Source organism: Cetorhinus maximus, chromosome 9 (assembly GCF_964194155.1).
Source record: "Cetorhinus maximus chromosome 9, sCetMax3.hap1.1, whole genome shotgun sequence".
Taxonomy (NCBI): domain Eukaryota; kingdom Metazoa; phylum Chordata; class Chondrichthyes; order Lamniformes; family Cetorhinidae; genus Cetorhinus; species Cetorhinus maximus.
This window is the reverse complement of record NC_135887.1, coordinates 27,684,908-27,707,107: the sequence shown is the minus strand read 5'-3', so window position 1 is coordinate 27,707,107 and position 22,200 is coordinate 27,684,908.

Sequence of the window (22,200 nt, the reverse complement as noted above, 5' to 3'; positions counted from 1 at the left end):
GTGGAGGGAGTGAATGTTTTTGGAAGAGGTGCCAATCAAGTGGGCTGCTTTGTCCTGGATAGTGACAAGCTTCTTGAGTGGTTGTGGAGCTGCACTCATCCAGTCAAGTGGGGACTATTCCATCACACTGTGGACTTGTGCCTCCTGGATGGTGGACAGGCTTCGGGGACTCAGGAGGTGAGTTACTTGCTGCAGGACTTTTAGCCTCTGACCTGCTCTTGTAGCCACAGTACTTATGTGGCTAGTCCAGTTCAGTTTCTGGTCAATGGTAACCCCCAGGATGTTAGTGGGGGATTCAGTGATGGTAACACCACTGAATGTCAAGGGGCGATGGTTAGATTTTCTCATGTTGGAGATGGTCATTGCCTGGCACTTGTGCGGCCCGAATGTTACTTGCCACTTGTCAGCCCAAGCCTGGATATTGTCCAGGTCTTGCTGCATTTGGGACATGGACTGATAAACCGGGAGTATACCTGGATCCATCTGATGTACCAGGAGTACATCCCTATTCATCTAATAAATCGGGAGTATACCCGATTCATCCAATAAACCGGAGTGTTCCCAGATTCATCTAATAAACTGGGAGTTCACCCAGATTCATCCGATAAACCGGGAATACACCAATTCATTTAATAAACCTGAGTACACCCAGATTCATCTTCATAAATGAGGAGTGCACCGATTCAGCTAGTAATCCGGCACTGGACCCTAACCTGAATTAATATAATAAACTGGGAGTGGACTGGATTAATGTGAAGTGAACGGATGTCAATGGGAGTGAGGGGATAAAGCTTCTTTTATCTCACTATTGGTTTTAATCCCACTAATGGACTTGGCCCAAACTGTTTTGTAGAGGAATCACTCTATAATGATTACTGCTGAGACTGACATGTGTATTGTTTCTTATGTAGGATTGGCAGGAATTTAGCAGAGAACTATTTGATGTGGTGCTCCAACAGTTGGCAGAAAGCCATGTTGATTTCTTCACGGATTTATCTGCATCTGAAAAAGCACTCCTCGTAGAGCGAGCTGCCAAAACGATCAATGGGGGTAAGATTGTGGCATTGGAAAAATCACAAGTCAAGATGACAGAAATTTGAACTCTTGTTTCTCTCTCCACAGATGCTGCCAGACCTGCTGAGTATTTCAAGCATTTTCTGGTTCATTTGTGACAGAACACATAGTGGGTATAAGCTACGCTGTGCATAGGTCTGTGTCGGATAGATTGTGGATGAGTATTTTCAGCTGTCAGGAAGCTATGTCTATCATGGATTATAAGGGACTGCCAAGTGGCAATAATTCACTGTAGGCTTCACTCTTCTTTCCTTATTTATTTTTATTTTGTCACTTGCTATTTCTCTTACTTTTCACAGACTACCTGACTTTTCTTGCTTTCTCTGATAAGCAAATAAGAGAAAACAAAAAAAAACTGCTGAAAGTCATCTATTAAAATTATACAAGGTGATTTTAACCCTTGCTGCGCTGTGTAAACCAGGCAGACCACCAGTTAAGATCAGCTGAGGGGACTCAGCTGCCGACGCCCCTTAGTTTTTATTGTAACCTATTTTTCTGAATAGGCAAGCAGGACACCAGCCACAAACAGTCAGCCTCTTCTTTAAAGTTGCAGTTTGGGCTCCAATTATGTTTTTGGGGCGAGACAGCTAACTTAACCAGAAGCCTATGTGTGACAACTAATTTAAACAGAGATCTGTGTGGGGAAACTACTGTAACTTAAAAGTTTCACTAAACTAGAGAGAAAGGGAGCCGAGGCCAGAAGAGCCCAAAGGTAAGTTTACTTTCCTTGTTAGGTCAGGAAGCATAGGAATATTCCTCCACAATCAAAATTGATTTGCCAAACCCCCTGAAAGGTTTTGATTCAGTGGATTCAAAGAATGTTTCCTCTTCTGGGGAAGAGCATAACTAAAAGCCATCAATATATGAGAATGTGGAACTTGCTACCACAGGGAGCGGTTGAAGCGAAGGTGTAAATGCATTAAAGGGAAATCTAGACAAGTGTATGAGGGAGAAGGGAATATATGTTATGGTGGTAGATTTAGATGAGGAAAATGGGAGGAGGCTCGAATGGCGTGGACTGGTTTGGCTGAATGGCCTGTTTCTGTGCCATATATCCAATGTAACCAATCCTACGTAATCCAGGTAAGGTCTGAAATCCTTGATCTCATACTCCAGCCACACAATGTGGGGAAGACAGGATGTCTCCAGAAGTCACACTCACAGGCAGGCAGCCAGCCATCAGCAGCCCTGAAATGAAGAAGATGCAGACTAAAGGCAGGCACCAATTTTAGTCCAAGTATTGTCATTACTCTTATGGAAGTTACACAGTACAATCTATTTATTTACTCAATAAATAATTTGGGAATTAAACATAATTATTTATGACTGTTTTTACCCTCTGCAGGAAATGTCCACAGAGGACTCATGAATCGGATAAACTCTTCCTTGGAGGAACAGATTTGCAACCACCTCACCAGCAAAACGCTACAAACCAAGAGTGAGACAGTTTTGAGTCATGTTCAAGATGGAGTGATGAGTTTGTATCCTTTAACATTCTGGGTGATGTGCACCATGCAAGCACTCAGCTATTAACAACTTCATGTAAAAACATTCTTAGTGTTACAATGAATTTTGTAAATATTTACCTGATGTAATCTATTCATTCCCAGGCTCAACTTGCCAGTTCAGTTAATGACATTAACCCGAATATTTTCTTCTCTGTACTTTTTCTCCCAGAGGGTCAGGAGTCTGTGAAATTCTGTTTCCGAGAGAGCAGGATCATTGAATAGTTTTAAGGCAGAGGTAGATAGATTCTTGACTAACGAGGGAGTCAAAGGCAGACAAGAAAGTAGAGTTGAGGCCAAAATCAGATCAGCCATGATCATATTGAATGGCAGAGCAGGCTCGAGGGGCTGAATGGCCTACTCCTGCTTCTAATTTGTATGTTCATATGTTCGTAACTTTCCTGAACAAGACCTACCAGTAGACATCCTTTGGATCAAGAAATGCGAAACACGGGAATTCACTAACAAGTTCCTTGTGAGAAGCCCCATCTGTCGAATGGCAGGCTTTGAACTACCATGGCAAAGGTTGTCTTTGCTAAACAGGTCTACGACAGACCGAGGCCCCTGTGCAGCCAACCTCCACTATTGGGGCCTCAGTACAAACCCCTAACGCACTGTGGAGAGACACACACAATGCTGCACATTACCGAGGAGTGTCCCTTCTACAGGCTAAATGGCGGACTATTACCTTAAATGCACTAAATGAGGAGGCCTGGCTTTGGGGATTTGCATTTGCTAAATATAAAACCTGGCAGAGCTGGCACATATGGAGATAATTTTTCTTCCTTTCTCATCTGATGCTCTCCATTTCTCCTGATGAAGCTTTGTGAGTGTTAGCAGCTTGTTTCTCCATGGAACTATCGCATCCAAATCTGATTATTTCCTCATCTCACTTGTCCCAGCCATAAGACAGGAAGGAATATATATATGAAAGATATATACATACAATAGAAGAGGGAAAAGGGAAAGAAGGGGGTACAGGGCAAAATCACGATAGAAATTAAAGTTATGGTTTCATGAGTCCAGAATCAAAAGTCCAGTGGCATATGTTTTATATCGATGTCAACCTGGCTACTTCATAAAATTATTACTTTTATTTTAAAAATGGACAAGGCTTTACCTGACTAGCCACGACTCATACCGGAGAAATTTTTAACCTTCACAAACTAGCAGGGACCTCGTTATCTTTAAAGAGGTGCTAATGCCCCCTGTGATAGCTGACAATAAAATTCCAAAGAAATGCACGAACACCCTTTTACATTTCTAAGGCAGAGCTCTGGCCAACCGAGACAGTGGCCTGAATTTTTCAGGCAGTGGGCGAGCTCAGCAGGAGTGGGCAGGGACTGTCACGGAGCCATTTTACATGGGCGGGCCAATTAAGGCCTGCCCAGCGTCAGAAGCGAGTGGAAGCGCTCAGGCTACCTGTGCAGGCAGGGGGAGGAGGGAGAGCCACATGCATGCGAAAGAGCACTTCAATCTCCCTGAGGCATGGAGCTGCCTCAAGGAGATATGAAGAGCTTTTGAAATTATTAAATAAAAGGTTTAAAAATGTATTTAAACATTTCCCCTCATGTGACTATGTCACAAGATAGGACATGTTCTTATATTTATAAAAATCTTTTTATTTATTTAATAAAAGCTTCAGGAAACCTCATCCCGCTTGGCAGTGTTCACAATTACCTTAATTAGTTCCTTAATGCTCTTAATAGGCCGTTTACATATTGGGGGGCGCGCAGCCAACTCCAGCGCACACCCGCCGAACAAAACATCGCAACTCAGCACAATGACATCAGGACACACACCCGACGTCATCACATGTTATTTTACACATCGGTGTGTCGGGCCCGGCCCTGCAAGCTGACTGAAAAATCCTGCCCAGTACGTCTGCAAAGGACAAAAGGGACCCTGACTTCTCTACTAAAACCTCAAGATTATAGACCTGGGAAAATACATCTTTTGTCCAAAGCCCAGGAGAAGAAGTGGAAGGTATGTCACATGACCTCCCACAAGCTGCTAGAACCTGTAATATTTCCGTGTGGAGTTGAACCCAGGCAGTCTACCATTTATCATCTAACAAGTAGCAGCAGAAAGATCTCTGTCCAGGTGAAGCGCCTGGCCCTCATCTACACTGTGAACAACTGGAACATTGGAACTTCTGTATCTGTGCCTTCAAGATTAATTTACCTCTACGTGCCTTCTTCCATCGTGGAAGTCCTCGTTTCTGGAAAGTCGGATCACCCTGCAACAGTTTTAGCCTACTAATTTCTGAAGGAATACACCACTGGACTTTTGATTCTGGATTCTGGACTCATGTGAAACCATAATGCTTATTTTTACCATGGTCTTGCCCTGTATGCCTTTCTTACCGTTATCCCCCTTTTATTGTATGAGTGCAAAAAGGGATGGATGTTGCAAAACCCTTTTCCCACATTTTGTGTGTGTGTGTGAAATAAACCAACCCTCTTATTTTACCTTATCTCAAGTTTGCTGTGGGGTTACTAATAGAGGATTGGATCACTCCAAACTGAAGGTTGGGGAAAACACACCACCACTTATAAAAGGGGGAAAATTAGAAATCAAAAACACCTTTCTGTTTACAAATGGGTAGTGAGAGGAGAAACAAGGGCTGTTTTTAATCCGTAACACATAAGCAGCCACTTGATATTGAGCCCCCTGTCTCCAAATTCAGATCATTTATATGTATTGGTCTTAATTTTGGCCTGAGAGGGGTGAGTGATCACCACTGTTTACAATGTTTACAGAAACTCACCAAGGCTCCTTAGGCAGCACCTTCCAAACCCACGATCGCTACTATCTAGAAGGACAAGGACAGTGGATACATGGGAATAACACCACCTGGAAGTTTCCCACCAAGCCACTCACCATCCTGACTTGCCAAACTTGTGTTTTATACCTCTATGCTAGCTGTCTTGAATGAGCCCATGGCCTGAATCTTTGGCTCGGCGAGTGGGCTGAGCCCCGCTTGCCGAGGCATAAAATGACGCATGGTGACGTCGGGCGGGTGTCCCGACGTCACCGCGCATCATTTAGATTTTCAGTTCGGTGGGCGCACAGCCGACTCGGCTGCGTGTCCACCAAACGGTCAAAGGCCTATTAAGACCATTTAAATATCAATTAAATTAATAAACTGAGCTGCCTGTCCAACCTTAAGGTTGGTGGGCAGGCAAAGAGCCCAGACGGCCTTCGCATTTTTCATGGAACCTCATCCACGGGCAGGATGAGGTTTCATGAAGGATTCATAAATTAAATTTTTTCATTAATGTTCATTGACATGTCCTAGCTCATGTGACACTGTCACATGAGAGGACATGTCTTAAAATTTTTTCTTTCCTTTATTAAACTTTTGGGAACTTGAACTAATCGCCCTGAGGCAGCTCTATGCCTCAGGCAGCTCTATGCCTCAGGGAGATTTCTGCGCTCTTTCATGTGCATGCGCGAAAGAGCGCAGGCCCTGACTCAGGGAAGCCCCTCCCCCACAACACAAGCTTAGCGCTTCCGGTAACGCATCACGATGGGCGGGCCTTAATTGGCCCGCCCCTGTAAAATGGCGGCCCGGACGCGATCAGGGACACCGATCGCGTCCTCACCCGCCCCCGCACAACCCCCCCACCGATGGGGGAAAGTTCTCCCCCATGCCTTTTCCAATGAGTATTAATTTTACCTGGCCGAGACTATCACCTGTACAAGCACATCCTACGTTCTCTTTTTTTTAATTCCTTCACAGGATGTGGGCTTCGCTGGCTGGGCCAGCATTTATTGCCCATCCCTAGTTGCCCTTGAGAAGGTGGTGGTGAGCTGCCTTCTTGAACCGCTGCAGTCTATACGGTGTAAGTGCACCCACAGTACTGTTAGGAAGGGAGTTCCAGGATTTTGACTCAGCAATATTGAAGGAACAGTGATATATTTCCAAGTCAGGATGGTGAGTGACTTGGAGGGGAACTTCTAGGTGGTGGTGTTCCCAACTATCTACTGCCCTTGTCCTTCTAGATTGTAGTGGTCATGGGTTTGGAAGGTGCTGGCGAAGGAACCTCAGTGAATTCCTGCAGTGCATCTTGTAGATGGTACACACTGCTGTTACTGTGCGTCGGTGGTGGAGGAAGTGAATGTTTGTGAATGTGGTGCCAATCAAGTGGGCTGCTTTATCCTGGACAGTGTCAAGCTTCTTTAGTGTTGTGGGGGCTGCACTCATCCAGGCAAGTAGGGAGTATTCCATCACACTCCTGACTTGTACCTTGTAGATGGTGTACAGGCTTTGGGGAGTCAGGAGATGAGTTACTCATCACAGGATTCCAAGCCTTTGACCTGCTCTTGTAGCCACAGTATTTATATGGCTAGTCCAGTTCAGTTTATGGTCAATGGTAACCCCCAAGATGTTGTTAGTGGAGGATTAAGTGATGGTAATGCCATTGAATGTCATGGGGCGATGGTTGATTCTCTCCTTTTGGAGTTGGTCATTGCATGAAACTTGTGTGGCGTGAATGTTACATGCCACTTGTCAGCCCAAGCCTGGATATTGTCCAGGTCTTGCTGCATTTGGACATGGACTGCTTCAGTATCCGTGGAGTCATGAATGATGCTGAACATTGTGTAATCACTTCTGACCTTATGATGGAAGGAAGGTCATTGATGAAGCAGCTGAAGATTGTTGGGCTGAGGACACTACCCTGACGAACTCCTGCAGTGATGTCTTGGAGCTGAGTTAACTGACCTCCAACAACCACAACCACCTTCCTTTGTGCTAGGTATGACTCCAACCAGTGGAGATTTTTCCCCCTGATTCCCATTGACTCCAGTTTTGCTAGGGCTCATTGATGCCACACTCTGTCAAATGCAGCCTTGACATCAAGGGCAGTCACTCTCATCTCAACTCGGGAGTTCAGCTCTTTTGTCCAAGTTTGAATGAAGGCTGTAATGAAGCCAGGAGCTGAGTGGCCCTGGCGGAATACAAACTGGGTGTCAGTGAGCAGGTTATCGCTAAGCAAGTGCCTCTTGATAGCACTGTTGATGACCCCTTCTATTACTTTACTGATGATGGGGTGTAGACTGAAGGTGCGGTAATTGGCCAGCTTGGATTTGACCTGCTTTTTGTGTACAGGACATACCTGGGCAATTTTCCATATAGCAGGGTATATGCCAGTGTTGTAGCTGTACCGGAACAGCGTGGCTAGGGGCGCGGCAAGCTCTGGAGCACAAGTCTTCAGTACTGTTGTCAGGGCCCATAGCCTTTGCAGCAACCAGTGCCTTCAGCCGTTTCTTGATATCACCTGGAGTGAATTGAATTGGCTGAAGACTGGCACCTGTGATGCTGGGGATCTCCGGAGGAGGCCGAGATGGATCATCCGCTCGGCACTTCTGGCTGAAGATTGTAGCAAATGCTTCTGCCATATCTTTTGCATTGATGTGCTGGGCTCCTCCATCATTGAGTGGGGATATTTGTGGATCCTCCTCCTCCAGTGAGTTGTTTAAATGTCTACCATCCATTGGTTGTGGGATCGCTTAGTCATGTCTATCACTTGCTGCTTATGCTGTTTGACATGCAAGTAGTCCTGTGTTGTAGCTTCACCAGGTTGACTCCTCATTTTTAGATATGCCTTGTGCTGCTCCTGGCATGCCGTCCTGCACTCTTCACTGAACCGGGGTTGATCCGCTGGCTTGATGGTAATGGTAGAGTGGGGGATATGCCGGGCCATGAGGCTATAGATTGTGTTTGAGTACAATTCTGTTGCTGCTGATGGCCCACAGCACTTCATGGATGCCCAGTCTTGAGTTACTCGATCTGTTTGAAATGTATCCCATTTAGCACGGTGGTAGTGCCACACAACAAAATGTGACATACTTTTTTTTTGTGTGGCCTTGATTTTCTTCATCCTTTGATCATTAAGCATAAGTTGCAGACCTCTGCGGCATCTAGGCAGTTGCACACTGGTGCATCACCCATGTGTCAGATGCCCTCTTTGCCAAGGCTGGACAAAATGCCAGATTCACTACTGACTGGGGCTTTCTTTGCAGGCTCAAAGGGCACTGGTGCCTAGACCAGTTGGGTGGTACCCTCTAATACCCTCTTGCAAGAGCCTTGTTCATTGTGGTGATCTGCTGCACTCCATAACATGGCCGTCCAGAGAGTTGTGAACTTTGAGGATGGTGAGATCCTGGAAGGCTACAGCCCATCAGGGGAGGAACAGGAGGTAAGAGAGGAGAGGGTGTAATTGGAGATTATACTATACATAGAGGTGGCCTTTTCCTGCCTTCCTCCAGGAAACCTTTTCTTGCCAACCTCCTCTTCCTCGTGGCCTCCAACGTTATATCCAGGTCAACATCAATGAAGCAAGGGCCTGCCCCGCCCTGGATACCAAGCCTCCAGCCCCCTGTGACATTCTGCTTCACTGTGGTGCAATTAAGGCTTTGGCATAAACCACAGATCCCTCCCTCAGGACAACCAACAGACTCAGTAATGGAACCCATGGTAGTCTAAATGACTATCACACTTCATCTGACCCGCCTCCATTCCTGCCCCCGCTGGCTCTAATTGGACAGGATGTCCATATCAATTAAGGGCTCACCGCCACAAAAATCTAAACTTCACTCGGCTCCTATCGGACGTGGATTTCTAATGCAGAAACAGATCCAGCATCTGTTTCCCACCTCCGTGGCAAAAATCCAGCCCCCAGTGTGCATTCGTACACCGGATACTGAGATTAGATATCTTGATAATACATTGACAGCACATTTAGTATTTCATCAATTCCCTGAGATGAATATTCCAGTTCAATATCAGATGACAACATTTTAAAATAAAAAAAGCTTTACATCCCAGCAACATGTTGCATTGATTATCCAAGTATAAATTAATCAGATTAATATTAAAACTCGACACAAAGGAAAAAGTTCATATTAAAGCTGCTGGAGTAGTTTAGCGGACTAGGACAGCAGCTTCATTTGCATAAACTAGGTGAATAGGTTTAAATTTTGATAAAGATTTCTTTCACCTGAAAGGATTTTTTTTTACTTTTTAGGTAACTCTATTACAGAAGCGGCCAGAAATGAAGTCCAAACTGCATGTTTTGTTCAACCATACTTTGCCACCAGACTTGAGAAAGTTCACCTGGAGTCTTTATCTGTCTAACACAAAAGGTAACCGTGGAAGGAAGGTAGTGCTATTTAAAGGAGTGCTTTGCAGTAGCTAACTAATACAGAAGTTTAGTGAGCTATCAGTTGAAGACCTCAAGACATTCATACAACAATAGTAAATTTGGAATAAAAGCAGAAAGTGCTGGAAATACTCAGGTCTGGCAGAATCTGTGGAGAGGGAAACAGAAACGTTTCAAGTCAAACATGACTCTTCTAAAGAGTCGTTCTTCTTCTGTTGTGCCCTATTTACGAGATTGCCAATAATTTGTTAATGGGTTCTCTACTATTATCTACCGCAAGCCTACCTTCACTGCTCTATATATGTATTGGGATTCCTAAAGCTCCACACACTACAAGATTGGCCTTATTGGCAATTTCATTAATCAGACCCAAGCCATTAGCTCCCGTCCAAGCTTGACACCAAGATAGGGTGCTTCAAAGCCATCCTAACAGATAAAGGTTACCCTGATCAGGTCATTGCTCGTTGTGTATCATGCATGCTCATGAATGGGCCTGAGACTGCCACTTTAAACCTAAGACGTGCCCAGACTATCTTAAATTACCCTGGAAAGCTGAGGTATCTCAAAAATTTGAGCAACAGGTGAAGCTACCTGTTTCACACTGATATTATGCAGTAGCAACACAATTGGTGTTCTCCACTAACAGGATACTGCAATCAAGCCAAAAAGAGTTCTGCCTATCACATAAATGAGTAATGTGGTATATGAATTTCAGTGCCAGTTTGATGCCAGGTATGTAAGCTGTACAACCCAACAACTGGTGGTTTGTATCAAATAGCACATCCCTTTTGCTGTTCACAATGGGCAGAGTACTGACTGTACTCAATCAGCCCATGATTGCAAAACTCAAAATCTCTAACATTAGATATGATTCCACAACTGTACAGCACTTGCTAAACAATCCCGAGTGTGCTAATAATTACACTAACAACCAATTTAAGATAATCAGTCGGGCTCACAATGTGATTCACTTCCGCTTGCTAGAAGCTACATATATTCATACCCAGAGATCTGTCCTCTGCAGGCAAAAGGAACGTGTCCAGGCATTGTGCCTTTTTTGAATTAGACAAAAGCATTAGGGACAATAGTCCCTTGGTGTATTCCACATGGCAATGCCTCGACCAATCAGAGTCAACTTGCCAACCTATTGGTACCCTTTCCTCATGCAGTATAAATTGTTGCTCCCTTTGAAATTTGGTCTTCTTGCATATGTCCTGATAAGTGCAAGATGAAAAGCTTCAACAGCATGTCTCTTTTTCCAGCAATACTCAAGTTCTTTGCTACCAAGTGACTATAGGTTAAAAGGTAAGACAGTTGAGAAGCTGTTTCAGAAATTTAAGGAGATATTTCACAATCTCAACAAAGATATATTCCAATGAGAAAGAAACACTCTAGAGCAGGATGCACCATCTATGGCTAACTAAGGAAGTTAAGAGTTGCATCATATTGAAAGAAAAGATATACAATGCTGTGAAGATTAGTGATAGGCCAGAAGATTGGGAAGCTTGTAGAAACCAGCAAAGGATAACTAAAAGAATAATAAAGAGGGAGAAATTAGAATATGTGAGTGAACTAGCAAGAAATATAAAAACAGACAGTAAGAGTTTCTACAAGTATATAAAGGGTAGCTAAACTAAGTGTTGATCCCTTAAAAGCATCCCAATAATTGTCATCAGTCCCTCAAAATGAGGAAGATGCCTGCCAGGTTTCATGATTTGTGTGTTCTCAGGTGACTCAGCAGGCCAATTCTGCAGCCACAGATCTTTAGGCAGAGAGGACAAGAGTTGTCCTGAAGAAAGGAGGGGGTTCTCGAGTAAATATTCTGCTCTCTCTCCTTCCTTTTCCGTGGCTTCTCTACAGCAGATTTTATGTGGTCAGCTTCCGACTGTTATGCAGCTTGCTAGATGAGGTGTCACCACATGGCAAGTTCCTCCCATGCACCAATGTCAATTTGTCTCCATTTCAGTGAGGCCTTCAGAGTGTCCATAAAATGTTTTCACGGTCCTTTTTGAGATCAGGAGCCATCCTTAAGTTGTGAAAGGGGAATTTGCTTCGGAAGCCAATTATTTGGCAGGCTGATGCAGTGTCCAGACCAGTGGAGCTGTGTTTTCATGATCGTGGTTGCGATGCTGGAGGAATTGGCTTTGGCAAGGATGCTGGAGTTTATTCGCCTGTCTTCCTACCTGACTTTGAGTACCCTTCGGAGATACCACTGGTGGAAATTCTCAAGGATCCGGAGGTGCCTTTGGTTGGTGACCCAAGTCTCACTGCCATATAGAAGGATGGTAACAACATCAGCATTGCAGACTAAAGCCTTTGTCCTCTTCTGGAGATTTCTATTGTTGAAGTCCTGGTTGCACAATATTTGGAAGGCAGACCTGAAACAGCTGATTCTGTGCTTGATCTCCTCTTCGATAGTGACCATTTGAGAAAGGTAACTCCCAAGATGTAGGATGTGTTCAACAACTTCTAAAAGAACAAAAGCATTGGGGAACAACTGGTCCCTGGTGCATTCTCCATGGCAACATCTTGACCAGTCAGAGTTGACTTGCCTTTTTTGAAATGAAACAAAAGTTTGGAGGATAACTGTTCTCTGGTGCATTCTCCAAACCAATGCCTTGACCAATCAAAGTCCACTTGCAAGCCAATCAGCACCCTATTCTCATGCAGTATAAATTGTTGTTCCTTTTGAAATTTGGTATTCTTGCCTCTGGCCTGATAAATATTGGCTAGGTCACCGAACTTCCCTGCTCTTCTTTTAAATAGTGTCATCAGATCTTTTATAACCACCTGAGTGTCTAGTTGGGAGCTTGGTTTAACTTGTCATCTGAAAGGAGGTCCATCTGACAGTGCAGTAGTCTCTCAGTACTGCTGTAATATTGCACTAGAGTATTAGCCTTGATTTTGTGCTTAAGCCCTGGAGTGGGACTTGAATGTGGAACCTTGTAATTCAGAGGTGAGAGTGCTACCAATTGAGTCACAGCTGACAGTGGGATCATTTTGGGGAAACAGACAGAAAGACAGACCAACCTATTCTTTTTTTCATTCACGGGATGTAAAGGCCAACATTTATTGCCCTTGAGAAGGCGGTGGTTAAGCAAAAGAGTGAAAAACTTTGGGAGGGGGAAGAGAAAGTAAATCTGTTCAGTGGGAAAAAGAGAGAGGTAAACTGTTGCAGTGTTGAAGAAGATAGAAGCTGTTGGGGAGAAAAAAGAGAAAATCTGGTGAGAGGAGAAGCAAACACACACATAGTTAGAAAGAGAGAGAGAGAGAACCGGGAGTGTGACTAGCAGGGCTGGTCAGAGACATCAACCTGCTAGGAAATAGAAATAGTTCAAGTAAGTTATATTGGTATTTGTGGGTGTTAGGAATGAGTTTTAGCTTTAATGTTTAAGTTTGATTTGTATTTCTGTATTTGTGTGTTAAGAAAAGATCAAATTGAGATTTGGTTTCACCTTAAAAGGTGCCTGCATTTCTATTGAGAGTTTTATGACTGTTGCAGCAAAAGTTAAACAAACAAGAGTAGAGAAACTGGGCTGTTGCCTAGCAACAGGAGTCCAGAGAGGCAGGTCCCTTCTACAGATACACACACAGAAGAAACTAAAAACAGCAGTTTGATTTGGATGCTGTTTGATTTCAGTTGGTTTTGAAACTAGCTGCCAGGAGAGACTGGAGCAGAGGGGACAGATAGCCAGTCCCAAACTAAAGAAAAGACCCCAAAATCCAGGTGAGTGGAACAGGAGAAAGTCCCAAGCAGACCTTCTAGTCAAATGAAGGACAGGAACTTGGAAAAGGCCCTGTTAAGTGGAGTTAAGAGTGAGGGCCAGAGAGAAAGGCTCCAAGCTTCATATTTAAAGAGACAAAAGCCGCATGAAGCAGATTTAAAGCGAGAACATCTTGCAAGAGGCAAGAAGGTCCAAAGAGACAGCTGAAGGTCTGTAATTCTTTGCTATGGGCATGTGAAGCAATGGTGTACTGTTCACAGCTGAGTCAATGAGACAGAAGACAGCTTGAATGCATGTGGTGACCCTGGGGAGAGGAACATCAGAAAGGGAGTTCGAAACCCTGGAGGTGAACCCTTGTGGAGGGCATCTGAGAGAGAGTGTCAGTTTGGGAGAAGATTCCAAAGTGAGTTCTGAGAGAGTAGAGATTGGAAACCTTCTTGTGAAAGATGGAGTTCAGTGAGACTGATTGGCTCACGCTGTGACAAGCATCTGGCGGGGAGTTGAGGAGAGATCCATAGCATCTATTTGGGGTGATATCTCACACTTGGTTTCAGAGTGTGGTGTGTCTGAACGCAGGTTGCTAATTGGTTTACATGGACTGTACTTACTGTGAACATTAGAGTATAAGAAAGCTTTTGTAACTTGTGTTATCCCTACAAATCTGTATTTTTCTATAAAGGTCTAGTTGTGGGTGAAGGAATATTGTAATATCTTGTTAATCTTTTCTTGTTTAATAAATGTTTTATTCTTTTGTTCACTCTGGTGGCTCTGTTCAGTAGCCCCTCTCCACGTATCTAAACAAATAAAAGTTAGGATCTATCAAGTTGTGTTCCACCCTGGGATCAGGCTTGTCCAGTGGTAACCCCGGCTAGGGATCATTACACAACCCAATTTCAACTAGATGAGAGAGACCCAGTGCTTAGAGCTGGCAAGAAGCTTCTATTGAAAATAGTGGAAAATTAGTGTATGGATGTGGTTGACTGGGGGAAGATGACATAATTTTAGTTTGTATATCTCCTGGAGTGTCACTGTCTTTGTAATATTCTCCAGTTGATGAGGGCCTATCTTAAAGTAGGTGAAGGATAAATTCAGTTAAAGTAATGAGGTAGGCCTGTGTGCCTGCAGTCTAACCTGTAGCCTGTGAGCAGTATTGATCTGCACAGACTGACAATGAAAGCCCCAAATCTAGGCAACGTGGTTCTTATACTTGTACTTGCTGATTTCTTCTGTTTAAATTTTGTGAGCTTGAAGGTTTGAAAAGGGTTGTTCTTAGCCCCGATTTCTCTTTGTAGATAAACCTTAAAATAGGGCACTATGATCTGTTAGCTTGAGATATGTGCAAATTAAAGGGAACATTAATTTAAACTTTACATATGGATGAATCAGCAGTTGATGAAGACAGAAAGCTCCAGCGGTAGAGTACACGTCAACAACAACAGCAACTTATATTTATATAGCACCTTTGCTATAATGAAACTTCCCAAGGCCCTTCACAGGAGCATAATAAAACAAAGTAAAACACCTAGCCACATAAGGAACTATTAGGTCAGTTAACCAAAAGCTTGATCAAAGAGGTAGATTTTAAGAAGCATTTTAAAGGAGGAAGGAAAGGTAGAGAAGTGGACAGGTGTAGGGAGAAAATCCCAGAATTTGGGGCCTACACAACTGAAGGCATGGCCACAACATTGCAGCACTTATAATTGGAAACACGCAAGACGCTAGAACTAAATGAGAAAGGGTTGTGGGGTTGGAGGAGATTACAGACATAGGGAGGGGGGAAGGCCATGGAGGGATTTGAAAACAAGGATAAGAATTTTAAAATCTAGACGTTGCTTTTTTTAAAATTCATTCATGGGATTTTGGTGCCGCTGGCAAAACCAGCATTTATTGCCCATCCTTAATTGCCCCTGAGAAGGTGGTGATGAGCTGCCTTCTTAAACCTCTGCAGTCCACGTGGTGCAGGTACACCCACAGTGCTGTTAGGGAGGGATCTCCAGGATTTTGACATCGACTACATATTTTTTAAATTTCCTTTCCCATATTTTAGAACATACCTATGTACACTCCTGATATCTTGATAACGTGCCGTGTGATATTATCCTGTGGGTACTGATAGTGAAGGCTATGTACATGGTCAGATTGAGTCATAATATTGGATTGAATTTGAATATTTGAGAATTTGTACTTCTTTAATGCTTAAAATTGTCTTTTGTCAATCCCTGTAGCACGGTTGGGGTATCTTTGCAGCCTCTCAGGAAGCCTTCCCCAGTCCTGCATTAACATGGAGATCTCCCTGAAATGTGAATCTCTGCTGTCTTCACAGCCAACCTTCAAAACTCTCAGTGAGTCAAAATGTAAGCAACTCTAGGCAATCTTAATTGCAGCAATGTAAAGACATGGAATTGTCAGAGATTTATAAATCAAAATCTCCTGCTTCTAAGGTCCCAGAAATGTTTTGCTATTTACTCCCATAAAACCCTGTAAAAATATAACTCTTTCTCTTTATGTATTAGGATCTTTCTTTCTCTCAATTTCTGCTATCTTTCTAAGATCTGCAAACAGGAACCATCTTTTCAGCTTGCATCAATTCTCTTGTTCATCACCAACACCATAAATGACTTCACAGAATCACAGAATTGTTATGGTGCAGAAGGAGGCCATTGGGCCCATCGTGTCTGCACCAGCTCTCCGAATGAGCAACTCACCTAGTTCCATTCTCCCACTTTCTCCCCATAACCTTGCACTTTCTTTCTTTTCAAATAACAGTCTGAACCCTTTTTTAAATGCTTAATTTGTACCTGCCTCCATCGCACTCTCAGGCAGAGCATTCCAGGCCCTAACCACTTGCTGTATGAAAAAGCTTTTCCTCATATCACTGTTGTTTCTCTTAGCAATTACTTTAAACCCTCTCATTCTTGATCCTTTCAAAAGTGGGAACAGTTTCTCCCTTTCTACTTTGTCCAGACCCCTCATGATTTTGAATACCTCTATCAAATCTCCTCTCAGCCTTCTTTTCTCCAAGGAAAACAGTCCTAACTTCTCCAACCTATCTTTATAACTGAAGTTTCTCATCCAGGAAACATTCGTGTGAATTTTTTCTGCACTCTTTCCAATGCCTTCACATCCTTCCTACAGTGCAGTGCTCAGAACTGGACACAATACACCAGCTGAGACTGAACTAGTGACTTATGCAAGTTCAACATAACCTCTTTGCTTTTGTACTCTATGCCCCTATTAAGAAAGCCCAGGATACTGTATGCTTTGTTAACCGTGCTCTCAACTTGTCCTGCCACCTTCAATGACTTATGCACATATTGACCCAGGTCCCTCTGCCTTACACCCACTTTAGAGTTGTACCCCCTGTTTTATACTGTCTCTCCATGTTCTTTCTACCAAAATGAATCACTTCACATTTCTCTGCATTGAACATCATCTGCCACCTGTCCGCCCATTCCACCAACTTTTCCATATCCTTTTGAAGTTCTATATTATCCTCCTCACAGTTCATAATGCTTCCAAGTTTTGTATCATCCGCAAACTTTGAATTTGTGCCCTGTACACCAAAGTTTAGGTCATTAATATATATTAGGAAAAGGAAGGGTCCCAACACTGACCCCTGGGGAACTTCACTACAAACCTTCCTCCAGCCTGTAAACCATCCATTAACCACTACTCTCTGTTTCCTGTCAGTCAGACAATTCCATATCCATGTTGCTACTGTCCCTTTTATTCCATGAGCTGCAACTTTGCTCATAAGCCTGTTGTATGGCCTTTTGGAAGTCCATGTACACCACATCAACAGCATTGCCCTCATCAACCCTCTCTATTACCTCTTCAGAAAAAAACTACACATTAGTTAAACACGATTTTCCCTTAAGCAATCCATGCTGGCTTTCCCTACTTAACCTGCATTTGTCCATTTGACTATTAACTTAGTCCTGAATCATTGTTTCTAGAAGTTTCCCCACCACCAAAGTTAAACTGACTGACCTGTAGTTGCTGGGCTTATCCTTATGCCCCTTTTTGAATGAGGGTGTGATGTTTTCAATTCTCCAGTCCTCTGACACTACCCCACAGTCTAGGGAAAACTGAAAATTTATGGTCAGTGCCTCTGCAATTGCCACTCTCACTTCTCGCAGTTTCCTTGGGTGCATCTCATCCAGTCCCAGTGCCTTATCAACTTTAAAGACAGGATATTATACTCGGTGTGCAGGTGCGTGCCCAACACGTGCGATGACGTCGGGCATGCATCCTGACATCATCGCGCAGTCTCACAATATTTCGTTCGGCGGGCATGTGCAGAGTCGGCTGTACGGTCGCCAATAATTAAAATACCTATTAAGGCCATTAACAATCTACACCAATCTACACCATATGTAAAGTGCAGCTGCGAGCATATCTCTCAATGCTTCCAGCCCAGGACTGTTGTACAGAAGACATGGCCCTGAAAGGCAAGAAGGCTGCAGCCCCTTGAATCAGTGATGCATCCCTGGGATGCCTTCTGGACACCGTCGGAACCTGCGCGATGTCCTCTGCCCCCGCTCTGGCTGCAGGAGGCCCATCACTGTCACCACTCTAGCTTGGGAGGTGGTGGCATAGGTGGTCAGTGCCAATGCTGCACAGAAGAGGTCGGCCATCCAGTGCAGAAAATGGATGAATGATCTCATTTTTATGCCTCCAGGATAAGACAACCATCTCATCACTCCAAACTCACACACTCACAAGCCCATCACACATATACTTGCATCTCACTCACTGCCAGCTCAAGGGACATCACCACTCACTCTCTCACACAAACCATCACATCTCCATCTGGCCTCATCTCCTCTGGAGACTGCCTCCTCAGCCCTCACCTGCTTGAGGCCACTTGCACAGATCAACATGTGTTCCCACACAAACCCTGGGATACCCCACTTCCCCAGTAATGCCTGAGCTCTGCAGCATCTTCCCTTGCCTGAGGCCAATTCCATCCCTTCACCAAGCAAGCCATAGCCCTGCAGCCATTGGAAAGCCACCCCTGCCTCGCAGCTGGTCTCGTAAGTAGAGACCTGCCCGTGAGCCCCCCTAAAAGTGACGTGGTGCAGCCTGCGAAGCCTGGCACTGATGACCACGAGTTTTGCCTGAAGCAAGGTAGGCAAACAAACCTCGAATTCCCAAGCTCGTCAAGTGCACTTCTGTTCAGTTGTGAAACACATTGGCGCGCAATCACACCGACATGCTCAGATGATCCACCATGGAGGGATGATTCCGGTGAACTGGGCTTCTGATGATATGCCGATGTATTACAATGAAGTTCCCTGGAAAAACTTATCAATTTTGCTTCCAATTTCCACCCCTCCATCACATTCACATGGTCCATCTCCAATACTTCCCTCCCCTTCCTTGACCCCTCTCTCTCAATTTCTGGTGATAGACTGTCCACCAATATTCATTATAAGCCCACCAACTCCTACAGTGAACACAGCTCCTCACACCCTGCTTCCTGTAAGGTCTCTATCCCATTCTCAGTTCCTTCACCTCCGTTGCATCTGTTCCGATGGTACCACTTTTCAAAACGACGCTTCTGACATGTCTTCCTTCTTCCTTAACTAAGGTTTCCCACCCACTGTGGTTGGCAAGGCCCTCCACCGTGCCGACACATCTCCCGCGCCTCTGCTCTCACGCCTTCCTTTCCCTCCCAGAAGCATGATAGGGTCCACCTTGTCCTCACTTATCACCCCGCCAGCCTCTGCATTCAAAGGATCATCCTCCCCCATTTCTACCAACCCCAGCATGATGCCACCACCAAACACATCTTCCCTTCACCCCCCCTGTCGGCATTCCATAGGGACCGTTCCCTCCAGGACACCCTGGTTCACTCCTCCATCACCCACAACACCTCATCCCCCTCCCACGGCACCTTCCCATGCAATCGCAGAAGGTGCAACACCTGCCCCTTTACCTCCTCTCTCCTCACCATCCAGGGGCCCAAACACTCCTTTCAGGTGAAGCAGCGCTTCACTTGCACCTGCTTCAATTTGGTCTACTGCATTCACTGTCCCAATGCAGTCTCCTCTACATTGGAGAGACCAAATGCAGACTGGGTGACCATTTTGTGGAACACCTTCAGTCTGTCCGCAAGCATGACCAAGACCTTCCGGTCGCTTGCCATTTCAACACCCCATCCTGCTCTCATGCCCACATGTCCGTCCTTGGTTTGCTGCAATGTTCCAGTGAAGCCCAATGCAAACTGGAGGAACAGCTCCTCATCTTCCGATTAGGCACTTTACAGCCTTCCCGACTTAACATTGAATTCAACAACTTCAGACCATGAACTCGCTCCTCCATCCTCACCCCTTTTTTATCTACTTTTTTCAATATTCATTTTTATTTTTTATCCACTTATTTTTATTTTTATTTATTTTCATTTTTATTCATTGTTTTATCCCCACCTTTTATCCTATTTTCAATCTTTTTTCCCACCACCGTCCCGTCCCCCCACCCCACCCCCACTAGGGCCATCTGTAACTTGCTCATGTTGTTCTTTCCAGAGTGCTTACTCTTGTCCAGCTATTATCACATTCTGCTTTCTATCCTTAATGCCACCATCAGCATCTCCTTTAACCAGTACCACTACCATTAACACCCCTTTGACCTTTTGTTTATGACATCTTTGGCAATCCCTCCTTTGCCTCCACCTATCACTGCCTTCTATTCAGCTTCATCTGCTCCACACCCCTTAAACAGTATAAATTTCATCACATTTTAACTTCTCCTTAGCTCTGAAGAAGAGTCATATGGAATCGAAATGTTAACTCTGTCTTTCTCTCCACAGATGCTGTTAGACCTGCTGAGTTTTTCCAGCATTTTTTGATTTTGTTACTATTTAACCTTCCTTTCTTCTGCAATGTCCTGAAACATGCCATTGCCATATGAGTCTATGCTCACCTGTCCCAAAATTCCCCTCAGTTTTGCTCCTAGTCTGTCCATAGACTTGAGGCCACACTAATCATTAGAACAAGTGACATTTTTCACAACCATAGAGAGTTATCCCTTCCAGTCCTCCTCAGCTTCATCATATATTTAGCACTGTTAACTACTCTATCCTTCTTCAGTATCTGCCTGGGAATTGTTTCCACACATTACTACCCAAATATAACTAGCACACCTCCATCAGTGGCTCCTCCTTCCACTTGCAACAGAGATTCCATCCTTGGATTCCTCCTTTGCCCCTGTGATGTTATCCATAGACATGGGATCAGTTAACAGATCCAATACTAATGAGATCCAGCTCCAATTCTCCGTTGCCACTTTTGATTCCATGATCACCTCGCTATCATTAAAATCTGGAACAGAATCATGTATGAGTCAGAACTTTCTCCAGCTGAACATTGCGAAAACATAAGCATCCTTACTTAGCTCCGAACAAAACTCTTGCCCTTGTTCCGTCACTGATCATTAGTTCAAGCTGAACCAAATAGTGTCCTATTTGATCCTGTGCTGAAATTCAAACCCATATTCTATCCAACATAAATATCTCTTATTTCCATGTCTATATATTGCCTGCCTCCATGGCAACCTTACTGAAACTCTTACTTACACTTCTGTCACCTGAAGACTGAATTTTTCTAAAGGTGTCCTTGTTGACCTCCTGAACTCCACCCTACACAAACTCCTACTCATTCTGAAACTCTGATGCCCACATCCACTTCTGAAATTTTCGATCACTCCATTTTTTTGCAGACTTCCAGGTGTCCAGTTCCATAACCCACTGAATTAAAATCCTTGCTGTTAAACCATGATCACTCCAAATCTTTGTCTGAGCCTCAGTTTGACAACCTCTGTCTGCCTTACCCCCACCCCCCCCCCCCAGTAGCCTTGCACTACCTTCAGATGCTTCCTATTGTTTCTTAAGCCATAACTACTGTGTCAGCTTTGGCTCATAGAGTCATAGAGGCCTACAGCAGAGAAAAAGGCCCTTCGGCCTATCGAGTCTGCACCGGTCAAACAAGTACCTAACTATTCTAATCCCATTTTCCAGCACTAGGCCCATAGCCTTGTATGCCATGGCATGGCAAGTGCACATCCAAATACTTCTTAAATGTTATGAGGGTTTCAGCCTCTACCACCCTTTCAGGCAGTGAGTTCCAGATTCTCACCACCCTCTGGGTGAAAAAATTCTTCCTCACATCCCCTCTAAACCTCCTGCTCCTTACCTTAAATCTATGCTCCCTGGTTATTGATCCCTCCACCAAGGGGAAAAGTTCCTTCCTGCCCCTCACCATACACCTCAATCATGTCCCCTGTCAACCTCCTCTGCTCCAGGGAAAATAACCCCAATCTATCCAATCTCTCCTCATAACTAAAACTCTCCAGCACAGGCAACATCCTGGTAAATCTCCTCTGCACTTTCTCGAGTGCAATCACATCCTTCCTATAATGCGGATTCCAGAACTGCACATAATACTCTAGCTGTGGCCTAACCAGCTTTTTACACAGTTCCAGCATAACCTCCCTGCTCTTATATTCTATGCCTCGGCTAATAAAGGCAAGTACCCCATATGCCTTCTTAACCACCTTATCTACCTGTACCGCTACCTTAAGGGACCGGTGGACATGCACACCAAGGTCCCTCTGACCCTCGGTTCTCCCCAGGGTCCTACCATTCATTGTGTATTCCCATGCCTTGTTTGTCCTGCCCAAGTGCATAACCTCACACTTATCTGGATTAAATTTCATTTGCCACTG